This window comes from Ascaphus truei, chromosome 7, assembly GCF_040206685.1.
Source record: "Ascaphus truei isolate aAscTru1 chromosome 7, aAscTru1.hap1, whole genome shotgun sequence".
In the NCBI taxonomy this organism is placed as follows: domain Eukaryota; kingdom Metazoa; phylum Chordata; class Amphibia; order Anura; family Ascaphidae; genus Ascaphus; species Ascaphus truei.
This window is the reverse complement of record NC_134489.1, coordinates 26,655,430-26,668,277: the sequence shown is the minus strand read 5'-3', so window position 1 is coordinate 26,668,277 and position 12,848 is coordinate 26,655,430. Positions and strand designations below refer to the sequence as shown.

General features: G+C 42.3%; 2 non-coding genes across 2 annotated transcripts; both read right to left on the bottom strand.

Moving 5' to 3' along the window:
• Positions 1-1,060: 1,060 nt before the first annotated feature.
• LOC142500703 (U2 spliceosomal RNA) lies at positions 1,061-1,251 on the bottom strand. Its single transcript, XR_012803233.1, has one exon. It is a non-coding gene; the product is annotated as a U2 spliceosomal RNA (small nuclear RNA).
• Positions 1,252-2,064: 813 nt separating this feature from the next.
• Positions 2,065-2,260, bottom strand: LOC142500832 (U2 spliceosomal RNA). Its single transcript, XR_012803308.1, has one exon. It is a non-coding gene; the product is annotated as a U2 spliceosomal RNA (small nuclear RNA).
• Positions 2,261-12,848: the final 10,588 nt, after the last annotated feature.

The window sequence follows — 12,848 nt, the reverse complement described above, 5'->3', positions numbered from 1 at the left end:
AACTTCAGCCCAACACGGTCTCTTTCCTCTGCATCAATCAGGAACCGGATCGTGTCCTTAAGATGCGCGCCTGTCGCCATCTTTCTTCGATCGCCTTCCTAGCAAGCTCAGGATAGCGTGCCCCCCCAAAAGCAGCAAGTGGCTTAAGACTCCCGAAGGAGCCGATGCCACAGGGCCAAGGGTGCACAGTCCCAGCTAAGCCCCTGACTCAGACACAATGATCTGAGCCAAAAGGCCGAGAAGCGATAACCAGAAATGGGCCCCCGCCTGAGCGCCGCCCGACGGCCGGGGGCGCTATGCTTTAGGGAGAAGGGCAGAGGGAGCCGCTGGCTGCCCGCTCGCCTCCTCCCCCAGCAGGCATGCCTCCAGTCCCTCCGCTCCTTCCGACACAGCCCCGGGGAGTCTATGCAGCAGCGGCGGCGACGACGACGACGGATGCAAAAGCCAAAGACTTTCTATGGAGTAAAGAAAAGCAGCCGCACACACTGCTGGGGGGCCCGCATGGCCAGCAAACAGCCAAAAAGGCACATGCTTCCAGTTCTTTTTCCGGCACCAGGCTTCGTCTGCTTATTTGCATAGGAACCGCCCACTTTTTCTCTGCTAGCCGACTCGTCTGGGCTGCCATGAAACTCAGGCAGCAAGCAAGCAGCCAGTGGCTGGGCTTTTCAGTTCAGGTCATTTCAGCCAGCCAGCCAGCCAGCCATTGTGACAAGAAGCCAGCAAGTCAAGGCATTTGCTGCTTGCTGCTGCAGTGTTTGCTATGCAGGCTATTTGGATACAGCTTCAACAGGAGTTTCTTAGGCATCTGCTCGTTCGGACTGAATTAGGCTAGGCAGCAGGCGGCACTCCTGCTCCATGCGAGGAGGAGCTGAAAAGAAAAGAAAGTAAGAAGCCACGCAAAAGAGCAAACAAGACACAGCAAAAAGAAGGAGGCTTTATTTTGTCGTCATTTCATCTTCTTCTTTCTTTGCAAAAGAAAGAGCCAAAAATGCATGTTTGTTTTTTTTCTGTCAGACGGTGATTTGTTTCTATTTTTTGATACAAGCCAAATATCCCCAAAGGGAAGTGCACCGGTCCTGGAGGTACTGCAATACCAGGTCAATGCGTGGAGTGGACAGAGCAAGCTCTTCTTCCATCTCCCTGTTCTAAAAATCCATTTAATATATGGTCCCCAGATAGGGGACGTATCAGATATTAAACTGATAAGAACAGATACTACACTTGATCTTAGCCAAAAGGCCGAGAAGCGATAACCAGAAATGGGCCCCCGCCTGAGCGCCGCCCGACGGCCGGGGGCGCTATGCTTTAGGGAGAAGGGCAGAGGGAGCCGCTGGCTGCCCGCTCGCCTCCTCCCCCAGCAGGCATGCCTCCAGTCCCTCCGCTCCTTCCGACACAGCCCCGGGGAGTCTATGCAGCAGCGGCGGCGACGACGACGACGGATGCAAAAGCCAAAGACTTTCTATGGAGTAAAGAAAAGCAGCCGCACACACTGCTGGGGGGCCCGCATGGCCAGCAAACAGCCAAAAAGGCACATGCTTCCAGTTCTTTTTCCGGCACCAGGCTTCGTCTGCTTATTTGCATAGGAACCGCCCACTTTTTCTCTGCTAGCCGACTCGTCTGGGCTGCCATGAAACTCAGGCAGCAAGCAAGCAGCCAGTGGCTGGGCTTTTCAGTTCAGGTCATTTCAGCCAGCCAGCCAGCCAGCCATTGTGACAAGAAGCCAGCAAGTCAAGGCATTTGCTGCTTGCTGCTGCAGTGTTTGCTATGCAGGCTATTTGGATACAGCTTCAACAGGAGTTTCTTAGGCATCTGCTCGTTCGGACTGAATTAGGCTAGGCAGCAGGCGGCACTCCTGCTCCATGCGAGGAGGAGCTGAAAAGAAAAGAAAGTAAGAAGCCACGCAAAAGAGCAAACAAGACACAGCAAAAAGAAGGAGGCTTTATTTTGTCGTCATTTCATCTTCTTCTTTCTTTGCAAAAGAAAGAGCCAAAAATGCATGTTTGTTTTTTTTCTGTCAGACGGTGATTTGTTTCTATTTTTTGATACAAGCCAAATATCCCCAAAGGGAAGTGCACCGGTCCTGGAGGTACTGCAATACCAGGTCAATGCGTGGAGTGGACAGAGCAAGCTCTTCTTCCATCTCCCTGTTCTAAAAATCCATTTAATATATGGTCCCCAGATAGGGGACGTATCAGATATTAAACTGATAAGAACAGATTTTTTTTTTTGTTTTTAAATGTTTATTCACATTTCAAAATATTTACAAACAGTAAATAAGCAAACCATTTCCACAAATAAATCAAACATTCTAACAGAAACTTCAAATTTCTTAATTCCCAAAAACACCTCTATGTACAAAAAATTTACATTATCTCACATTTTAACACCCATATATTACATATTCAACATCAAGATACATATTCAGCAAAGAAAAGGAAAAACAAAAAACTTTTCAAAATAATAACAAAAACCCCTTTACATGCAATAACCCCAAACAACAAAGATATTCATCCAACACACTGTTTTCACTTCCTATACGTAAACTCAAAACTTAGAATAGTTCATTCCCTAAGGAAAAACTGAAATCACTAACATATAGTTCCCAAAAAGGTTGGATCCCGTGTTGCCCTTTCCTTCTTCTTTCTTATTCGTTCCATATAGTCTTTTGCATAAGTTTTAAAGGCTGGCTCTGTCCTCTGCTTTCTCATTTGAATTACCTTTTCTAATAACTCTATTACTACCATGTAGTCAGCAAAAGGGTTTATCTCTTTCCAAAAATTCAGCCACCCTTCTCCATCCCCCACTATCTCTTGCACTTCCTCTACTTTCTTTCTTATCATTTTTTTGGAAAAAGATTCTACCCCCACCCTACTCGAGCTCGCTCTCTCTTCGTTTGCCACTATTTTGGTACATACTTCTACTATGCTCTTTTGTTCTACCTTCTTTTGGCTACTTTTCCCTTCCGTTAATTTTGTTACTCCCTGTTTTGGAGTCCCCCCTACGAAATCGCTATCACTCTCACCAATACCTGACACTACTCCCTCTTCACTCTCACTCCTACTTGTTCCACCTACTTTACGTCTTGGTGTAGCGCTTGGCTTCCTCCCTCTTTCCTCCTCTTTTCCTTTCCTTCCTATAGTTACAGGATCTGCTACTTCACTCTCTTCTGAACCACTCAGCCCTTTTACATCCCTTCTTCCAACTCCACTCGGGCCTATCTTCACTTCTCTCTCCTCTTCCACTTTCTCTACCTTGTCTCCCTGCCCCTTCCTAATAGGTCTGCTCTCATCACTTCTGCCTATCCCATCTAAAATCTCCGGGGCCCAGTCTGTAAATACTATGTCTTTCTCCTCTCCCCCCACACAACGATCTTCCAGGGTTTCTTCCACCATTGTTACCTCTGGAGAGACCACCAAATCACGAGTTTCCTCTCCCTCACTAATACCCATATCTTGCTCAAATTCCATCCACTCTTCCCCCTCTCTCCCCTTGTATACTCTTTTCCCATCTCTAAATTCTAGCCACTGTACCTCTTCTTTTTTGCTTTGCTCATACTCCTCTTTAGACATATTTTTCCTTTGACACATCAATTTATCTAGTCTCTCTGTAATTTGAGCATCCTTGCTCCCAACATGTTGTTTTCTAAACACCCACACCCAAAAATCCACATCTCCAACTGCTTTCTGAAACTCTTCCATTTTCTCTAATAAAACCTTCTGACTTCTCACTTCAGCAGCTTCCCCTTCGGGTGTTTTCTCTATTTTCTCCCTTGGGCCCTCCCCCTTTATCTCTACTTGTCTACCCTCCGTTACATCTACCTCTTGCTTACGTTTTTGAGCTTTTTTTTCCCCCACAGTTACCTCCATTCCTTCCCCCTGCTCTTCCTGGGTCAAAACCCCCACACTCTGCACCTCTTGTACCTCCATTTGATCCCCCCAACTCGGCTGTGCTGCCCCCAAAAGATCTGTTACTGACCCCTGGGTGAGAACTCCCAATCCATCTCCCCCCCCCACCTCAAAACTTCGGGCTATTGCTTCTACAAAAAGCTCTTCCTCCCTCTTTTGGGTCTCCGTTGGCTGTCCCCCCCAAGAACTGTCCATTCCCCCTTTTTGGAAAGTGTCCTTCATATCCGTTCCCCCCCTCGCCGCCCGTGCATAGCTCTTTTGCGGGCACTGGCGGAAAAGATGGCCTCCTTCCCCACATAAGTCACATTTCTTAGGGACACTGCAGTGGGATGCCATATGTCCCTCCTCTCCGCAATTACGGCACACTGCCCCTATTTTCTCACAGTCGACTCTTGTGTGGCCATACTTGAAGCAGTTCCTACAATAGGTCGGCTGTCCAGGGTAATTGAGGAAACCCCTGTTTCCACCGATGCTGAAACTAGCCGGGGGGTGCATTACGCCTCCAACACATGATGCATCTGGCCTGAAGCGCACCCAAAACCGCCTTTTGGCATTGAACATGTTGTACGGGTTCTTCATCTCAATGCCTCCTCTTACCACCGTACAGTATCTTTTCAAAAAGAAAATGATATCTTCCTTCAAGATGTACGGGTTGTACATGTGAACAACAACCGATCTCTCATCCATCATATAGCTTGGTGCAATGCTGATCCCACGCATATTGGGCTCTCCTGCAGCCTCCTTACATCTCTGCAAGACGTTCAGGCAGTCACATTCTTCGCAAAGGGTCAGATCGAATATTCCTTGCCTCGGGAAATCCTGCAAGCAGAAGATCTTTGCCGCATCCAGCCCCACGATCTCTCTCAGCACCTTCTCCACGAAAAAGGTAAGACCCACTCGATCTCTCTCCGTCTCCACGACCTGGAACCGCAGCGTGTTCCTCAGGCTCGCTCCCGCAGCCATCGTTGACGTCCTCGCCTTCCCGAAGAGCTTAGGTGCGGCACCCCGAAAGCAGCATGTGACTTAAGCCCTGGGGCGATGTCACAAGGCAAAGGTGCCGGCCCTTCCCTCTCTCTGATGGCCTTCTGGTTTCAGACACTTGGTCTTAGCCAAAAGGCCGAGAAGCGATAACCAGAAATGGGCCCCCGCCTGAGCGCCGCCCGACGGCCGGGGGCGCTATGCTTTAGGGAGAAGGGCAGAGGGAGCCGCTGGCTGCCCGCTCGCCTCCTCCCCCAGCAGGCATGCCTCCAGTCCCTCCGCTCCTTCCGACACAGCCCCGGGGAGTCTATGCAGCAGCGGCGGCGACGACGACGACGGATGCAAAAGCCAAAGACTTTCTATGGAGTAAAGAAAAGCAGCCGCACACACTGCTGGGGGGCCCGCATGGCCAGCAAACAGCCAAAAAGGCACATGCTTCCAGTTCTTTTTCCGGCACCAGGCTTCGTCTGCTTATTTGCATAGGAACCGCCCACTTTTTCTCTGCTAGCCGACTCGTCTGGGCTGCCATGAAACTCAGGCAGCAAGCAAGCAGCCAGTGGCTGGGCTTTTCAGTTCAGGTCATTTCAGCCAGCCAGCCAGCCAGCCATTGTGACAAGAAGCCAGCAAGTCAAGGCATTTGCTGCTTGCTGCTGCAGTGTTTGCTATGCAGGCTATTTGGATACAGCTTCAACAGGAGTTTCTTAGGCATCTGCTCGTTCGGACTGAATTAGTGTAAGGTTAAAAACTGTATCTGCCAGCTCTGTTCTTTTCAGGGACTGAACAGGTTAAAATAAATATGTGTCAAGCTTTATTTTCGCAAGAAGACTAGATGGTAAAAGTATTTCAGCTTTAGACCAGCTGTCCCAGGATATCTATTACATAAGAAACAAGATTATAAGAAACAAGACCGCTAGTCTTGTTTCTGACCCCATTAGTAGTTATTGACCTTTGATCCCTATTTCTACTAATGTAGGCCAGATGGTATATGTCATTTTAGATGTATGATCTATACATTGGAATTGAATTTGTAACAGATGTATGAAATTGACACACGATGTATTGTCCTTGCCTTTTGTATAAATATTCCTCTCTTGGCATATTAAAACCAGAAGTGATGACTCGGCTACCTTGTGTGCATTGAGTCTTTGCTTCTCCGAGCTCGACTATCATATCTGAGACCAGAAGCATATAGCAGCTGCGTGATGAATCTCCCCGGGTCGAGTAGAAGAAGTTGCCTGCTCTAAGGTCTGGTCAGGTAGACTGGACCTAACAAATGGTGTCAGAAAAAAGTGGGATTTGCACAGAAAAAAGGTGAGAAAAACATTTTTTATTGTTTCTCACCGTTTCTCTGCGAATCTAAAGAACCTAAATTTTATAGGGCAGAAGAATCGAGAGTTTGAGTCTCCGATTTATATAACAAAGGGTTGGAGTCCCAATTGTTTAATTGAGAATCGAGAGTTTGAGTCTCCGATTTATATAACAAAGGGTTGGAGTCCCATTTGTTTAATTGAAACGGGCTGTACTGATATGGTGTCTCAGATATGATGGTAATTTAGGATAAGCTAATAATTGTTTAGGTTAAGATATTAAGAATGATAAGACTAACCTTATTGTATGCTTGTTAAGATAAAATTCCTTTATAAATTGTTTATGGGATTATAGGTATACTGTATGAAGAAATGTACTGTAGGATGAGTTAAAATAACCCTTATGGATGAATGCAGTGTGGCATAGGTGCCTCAATTAACTCTCAAGCACAGCAACAAAGCTGGGAAGATAAAAGATTTTTTTTTGTCTGTCTCCCTCTCAAGTTGCCTGCATGTATAAGCTGCTCTAGCCCCCACCTTTTTCCCCCCCAGTGATTTGTTACACAGGAAAGGAACAGGAATGTTGAAGACAGAGAAGAAAAAAAGAGAGACAAGAATTAGAAAGTTGAAATAATAAGAATTTTGTTTTATAGGACAAGTTACAGAGATGGTTTTCTTTTTGTTGAAATGTTGTTAGCAAGTCAGCAGAGCTCTTAGGAGAGAGAAAGACAGAAACATATAATTTTTCCAATTTAATTTTAAGACATGCAAACCCAAATTATTTGTGCCACATTAACCAAGTATGAGTGTATATTAAGTTGAATTAATAATATTTTCCCGTCTGAATTGAAAAGTGGAAAACAAGAGTATAACAGGTATAGGTTTCTTTTTCCATTAGAATGTTTTTATTACATTTTCAGGCATGAATATGATAAAAAGGTTGATTGTATGTAATCCCTGTGTGTGTGCTTGTAAGAATCTGAGTGAATTCTATCCATATGAAAGTGTTATTTGCATTGAATAATAAGAAAAACGGTTTATTGTATGTATACAAAATTACTATTCAGGGCAAGTGCTTCTAAAATAAGAATATAATTAATTGCTCATGTTGAAATTTAATTTTTAAAAGGAGTACACCCCCATTATAATATAAACTAATTAATACTGGAAAGGGGAAAGTTTTGGGTATCTGTGGAGAAAAACAGAATAAAGAAAGGATTAATTATTTTTGTATACAGTTCTGTCACTGGAATAATAAGGATGTTTATCGTACTGGCCAGGCGATTTATTTCCTTAAACAGAATTACAATTCTTTTTCTCTAAATCTCCACAGATAAAATCAGGTGAATATGTTATATAGAAATAACAGGCGAAATATATTCTAGACACAAAGCTAACTAGAAGCTCAGCATTTTAAAATTAGTTTTAAAAGTTAATTATGATATGAAAAAAAAGGATATCTTTATAAATTTAGTCTGCAGGATCAAATTGTTTTGTTTTCCTATTTATTAGAATAGGTGAGAAAATATGTGTCTGTTATTTTTGTAAAAACTGGTTGAATGTGTGAATGAAGCGTAAAATTCTGTTTGTTTTGTGTCTGCACTCTGTGCTGTTTTTGTGTATAACCAGTAACTAAAACTGTCTAAAGTATATATTAAGTCTATAATATTCTGTTAAACAAAGATCCAGTTGTAATTTTTGAATACCAGTAACATTATCGGGCTCTGTGACGAGCTGCATATTTCAAGCTGTCCTAAATTGTATTGCAGTAACCAGTAATTAACCTTTTTTTTGTTACAAGGTTTTGGCAGGAAGCCCAGAAGTTATTTGAGCTTGTTATATGGCTTGAAATGGAAACAGTTGTAAATTGATTAATATAGAGTTCAAATGAACAAAGGACAGTAACCTAGAATGAGCACTCTAAACACCTGGTGGGTGGGTAATAAAGTGGTTAAAACTTAAATCTTTAATATCCGTGTAAAATGATGGGAATTAAAACAGATATTAAATGCTCAGAACCTATAGTATGAGCACAATGTAATGTTCTGGATCACTGATTAACTGCATAGAATCACTAAACTAGTGTCTTGCAGTGCGAACAGTGAAGTGGATAAAGTAACCACTAGTCCAATGTAATCAGCAAAAAAAAACAAAACGCTAGTGCTGAGGTTCTTATAAGTGTGCAGACCCTGAAATAGCAGTAAAAAAAAAAAAAAAAAAAGGCATGGAAAAGGGACCCTAGCCAGGTCTGCCAGTATACTAGAGGGTTCTATGTGGAATTATTTTTCTGCAAAGTTGATCAAATATTTAATATTTTATCATTTTTTAACCATCTTTTTCTCTCAAATGTGTCCCACCTTTAAATCTGTGTCTATGAGGTTTTTATGCTACAGGTTGTTCTTTCAGCAAACCAGATGTTATTTGGTGTTCTAAAAGTTTCTGTCAGAAGACTATAGCAGATTATATTTATATTCAGTAGGGGTTTTTTTGAGATTTTTAATGTAAATTTTATACCCAAAGGTTTCAGGTTAGTTTTGCTATACGTCAAGCAATTCCATTAAGGTTATGCTTTAAATGCTGTTATCCTTTATGTGATATTGTTCACATGTAATAAAAGTGAACAAAAGGAGGGTGTTATTGCTGTTATTATTGCTGGCTGCCCCTGAAACCGAATGGCAAGGGCTGAGATTGTCAGCTCTTGGGTCTAATATTGTACCTTACTGTGTTGCCTATAATTTTTCCCTTTGATACTGTCCCCCTTAGGGGTATAAGCTAGGAACTGTGTATGTGGGATTAACTGTGTAAGACCAGTGGGCTAGTTAATGCATTCTCTGTGTATTCCCTTTGCCTCATGGGACTGCAGCTGTCTGTGCGAGTATATAAGTGGATTGCCTTGTATGGGTGGCCCCTTATGAGAAATAGCTGCAGAGCAGTCTCCTGGCACATGATAGAAAACGGAGGGGATATTTTGGCCTGTCAGCAAGGTATTCTTAGCTGGTGTCTTAGAGAAGAGAAGGTTTTAGAACCCCACATGATAGGTGCAAATGGTGGAGTGCAAGCTCTTGTGTCTACATGTTGGTTGTATGTGTTTTAAACATACAATGCATTGTGCTTGTCCGGTGATTTAAACCCAGGTTGGTGAATTAGCATGTGAATAAGCATTCCAATGCCCCAGCTCAGATATGGAGTGCTTGAAAGTGAACTGACCCTGTTATTTCCTATGTCATGTTCCATTAGCCCTTGAACTGTGAAATTTTGTGTGTCAGTTTTAGGGGGATATTTGGGTGGAAATATAATTATTTTGGTTGCAGGAGTTGGGGGGTCCAAAGTGCTGGTAGTCACTTAATTTTCCCCAGCAAGCAGGCATGATTTGACAGTGCGCAGGGTGAATTACACTAGGGCTTCCCTGTGTCCCCCAAACTCCTTGATTTTGAGCCCAAATCCCCCCAAGTTATTTCCCTAATAAGTATAAGGTCCCCCAAAGTATATTCTCTGTTTCTTGTGTTTCTGTGTGTTTCCAAGGTCCTATCCGAATAAACCGCAATGTATTTTTCTGCCTGTTTTGCCTTGTGACTGATCCCTTAAATATAAAGGTGTATTTGGCCTGGCCTACCGTGACAATCAGAAAGAATTTTTCTCATGGGAAAACCAATGGTCGCCCCAGGTACATTTTAGATTTAATGTTGTATGATTATGCTCTAAACAGACGATTTTAATCAGCGTCTATTGTGTGAAACTAATGCAATTGTTTGAGTGTCTCATGTCCAGGTGCAGTCCTACTAATTAGATGAAGATAAAGGTGACGCAAAAGCGCTTTTCATCTAAAGTGGAGAGGCCCATTCCAGATGCTACCCCGTCAGAGTATTTTCCTGGATCCATGTTACACAAGTGCACCCACAGTCGCTTCAAAATTAAACCTCAATACAGAAGGGAAGGCCTAAAGACACAGTTATTTTCAGTTGGTGTTTTGGGTCACAATAAAACCCGGCACTAACCAAAGAAGGAGAAAAGTTCGTACCAGAAATCCGGACCTCAATATATGAACTTTGAACTTTTTAATAACCTTTTTTACAGGTTTTATTATTTTAATTACAATGTTTATGCTGTTAGGTTTATATAAGTGGTGTTCACATTAAGATGATAGGGTAGTAACAGGAATATTTTGTTTAATAATATGTCTTTTGTTTTATTGTCCTGTGTATAGCATATATGCACACCTTCTTGTTATATAATGGAATCCTGGTAAACAAAGCCCACATCTTATGTGCAATGTAACCCAATGTACTATCCATACCCAATAAGTTGCACCCCAGGAACACGAGAGTTATATTTAACCCCTTGGAAAAAGACAAGATGCTATAAGATATTTGTAGAACTATATATATATAAAAGAAACTGGTTACGAAGGGAGTAGAAATACGACTTTGCCCTAGGGAAGTTATTGACTCTGTGATAGAAGGATAGATAAAGTATTATCCTGCAACTAAACCAGGTTATGTTATTTGGGAAAGTGATTTTAGTGTTTAAAGGTAGAAATGAGGGTTGGGATTTGTTGGGACTTGGTGGTTAGATTATTTCACTGGGAGCGAAGCTAGTGGATGTTTTTGTATGTATGTTTGTCCTACTCATTACTCTGTGTTATGAACAGCAATACTTTGGTCCAGAAGTGTGTTGCAACCCCCCCACCGATGCTATGTCTCTTTTTGGTGATGAAAATGTCAGCAGTCCCCCAGAAGAAGAGACCAAAAAAAGAAATCAACTGGGCCGATACAATGGCCAGATAGGAATCAAGTTATGCACTATGGGACTATATTTTTTTGGTCCGGCAGGACAATGATATGGTTAACCGTTCTTTAAAAAGACTGTCTCTAAAGGATACGAGGGGGCTGAGAAGATTGGATATGAGGAAGGTGGGAAGGGTGTGTGTCAACCACAAGGAAAGGATCACAAGTCAGCCATTTTGACTATGGCATCCATTTTGTCTGTTCCGATATTCTGAGTAAATGTAGTATGTAAGATGTATGTGTTGGGCAGTCGCTCCTAGGAAATATTAACCCACACCAACCCCCACTTATGCTCAGAAATAGAATTTAAATAATGTTCCCCCTACCTAAGCAAAGGATACGAAATTGAAAGGCATTAATTATTAAAAGTAGCTCAGTTAAGAGAGTTGCGGGAGGTCTAATACCTTTTTAGGAATGTATGATTTATATGCAAAAGGGGATTTTTTAGTAGTCAATATAGATGCCGTTTTTAACGATACTAAAGACGCTATTTTAAGACTCAGTAGCAAATAGCAACAAATTAGAGCAACAGTATTGCAAAATTGTATGGCATTAGATTATCTGTTGGCAGCACAAGGAGGGGTTTGTAAGTTAGTAGGTAAAGAATGTTGTGTTTATATTGATGACCAATCAAAAAGTATACATCATGACATGGACACTCTACCAGAAATTCAATCTAGAATGCGAGAGGAACCAAAAGGGTTCGATTGGACATTTGGTCTTGGAAATTGGCTAGGTGCGTTGGGATTGAAAATTCTTTATGGAATCATGGCAATCGCAAGTTTATTACTTTGTGTGTATATGTTAATTCAGATGGCTAAAAGTGTAATCAGCTCTATTTTTGCCAAAAGAAAGCTGCTTCTGCTTCTAGCTCTACAGTTATGTATATGTTTCCCACAATGAGAGCGAGAAATACCAATAGTCTTGGTACTCGTCAACCACCCATATGTTCATCTCTGATTATCAAACGAGGTACCTAAAAGAGATAGGTTTCTGCATCCCCATGGTCTCTTAGAGGTTTCTCCCTTGGAGTTTTTCCTCTCCTGAGTGGTATGTAGAAGAATAAATGGGACTGGTCGATTGGATTGTTCTTCCAGAACAAAAGGAGGGAATGTAAGGTTAAAAACTGTATCTGCCAGCTCTGTTCTTTTCAGGGACTGAACAGGTTAAAATAAATATGTGTCAAGCTTTATTTTCGCAAGAAGACTAGATGGTAAAAGTATTTCAGCTTTAGACCAGCTGTCCCAGGATATCTATTACATAAGAAACAAGATTATAAGAAACAAGACCGCTAGTCTTGTTTCTGACCCCATTAGTAGTTATTGACCTTTGATCCCTATTTCTACTAATGTAGGCCAGATGGTATATGTCATTTTAGATGTATGATCTATACATTGGAATTGAATTTGTAACAGATGTATGAAATTGACACACGATGTATTGTCCTTGCCTTTTGTATAAATATTCCTCTCTTGGCATATTAAAACCAGAAGTGATGACTCGGCTACCTTGTGTGCATTGAGTCTTTGCTTCTCCGAGCTCGACTATCATATCTGAGACCAGAAGCATATAGCAGCTGCGTGATGAATCTCCCCGGGTCGAGTAGAAGAAGTTGCCTGCTCTAAGGTCTGGTCAGGTAGACTGGACCTAACAATTAGGCTAGGCAGCAGGCGGCACTCCTGCTCCATGCGAGGAGGAGCTGAAAAGAAAAGAAAGTAAGAAGCCACGCAAAAGAGCAAACAAGACACAGCAAAAAGAAGGAGGCTTTATTTTGTCGTCATTTCATCTTCTTCTTTCTTTGCAAAAGAAAGAGCCAAAAATGCATGTTTGTTTTTTTTCTGTCAGACGGTGATTTGTTTCTATTTTTTGATACA